The sequence below is a fragment of the Microcebus murinus genome, chromosome 10 (assembly GCF_040939455.1).
Source record: "Microcebus murinus isolate Inina chromosome 10, M.murinus_Inina_mat1.0, whole genome shotgun sequence".
Taxonomy (NCBI): Eukaryota; Metazoa; Chordata; class Mammalia; order Primates; family Cheirogaleidae; genus Microcebus; species Microcebus murinus.
Window position 1 is genome coordinate 54350478 of NC_134113.1, and position 493 is coordinate 54350970.

Genomic DNA, 493 nt, shown 5'->3' on the forward strand with positions numbered 1-493 from the left:
CACTCTCCAGTTGCCTGACAGCTCCTGCCCACAGCAGCATCTCCTAGTGGCAGCTCGATCCATTTTCCAGAGAGACAAGCCGAGGATGAGAAAGGCTTGAACGCCCGGAAGCTGTGTTCAGGACCTCTTTCTAGACTTCCCCTGAGCTGCTGGAGCCCCTCTAGGGGCCCTGACCTCCGCCTCCAACCGGGCCTTCATCTCCGCCTGGTCGCCCGGTCCCTTTTCCCATTATATTTTTCCTCGGGGAAAGCATCTTCTACAACACACCGCCCCCCCACGCTCCCACCCCCATCCCCCGCCGCGATCCCTCCTCTCGTTGCTCCGGGGGAGGAGAGGCTGCTAGGAGGCTCTGAGAACCCCCAAACTGCAGAGAAAGACGCCTCGCCCCTGCGGCTGAGGCTGAGTCAGCCAGAGCGGACCCGGCGCTCGCCCGTCATTTTCCGAGGGGCGGGCGGGGCGGCTGGGGGGGTGGCGTCCCGCGTGGCGGGGGCAA